The sequence below is a fragment of the Triticum aestivum genome, chromosome 1D (assembly GCF_018294505.1).
Source record: "Triticum aestivum cultivar Chinese Spring chromosome 1D, IWGSC CS RefSeq v2.1, whole genome shotgun sequence".
NCBI lineage: Eukaryota > Viridiplantae > Streptophyta > Magnoliopsida > Poales > Poaceae > Triticum > Triticum aestivum.
The window spans coordinates 89688996-89689583 of NC_057796.1; positions in this window are offsets into that span (position 1 = coordinate 89688996).

The window sequence follows — 588 nt, forward strand, 5'->3', positions numbered from 1 at the left end:
GCGCCCCGTCGCCGCCCCCTCCCCGACCCGTCGCCGCCGCCACCTCCCCCATGGTGAGCCCCTGCCACCCCATCTCCTTTTTTCTGTTTTTTAGTTTAGGTTTAGGTTATTTAGTTTAATTAGTTTAGGTTTAATTAGTTTATGTTTTTTAGTTTAGTTAGTTTAGGTTTAATTAGTTTAGGTTTTTTAGTTTAGGTTTAGGTTTAATTTGTTTAGGTTATTTAGTTTAATTAGTTTAGGTTGTTTAGTTTAGTTAGTTTAGGTTTAATTGGTTTAGGTTTTCTAGTTTAGTTAGTTTAGGTTTAATTAGTCTAGGTTATTTAGTTTAATTAGTTTAGGTTTTTGAGTTTAGTTAGTTTAGGTTTAATTAGTTTAGGTTTAATTAGTTTAGGTAGTTTTTTTAAGAATAAACAAGAAAGATGAAAGAAAAGAAGTAAAAGAAGAAGAGGTGTTGGGGTGTCGTGTCGAGGGTCGAGGGGTCAGGGGGGGTCGGGGTCTCGTGTCGAGGGTCAAGGGTCGCCGAGGGGTCGAGTGGTCGAGGATTTGCCATCCCGACCACGACACCGCGACCCCCGACACGACACCCCG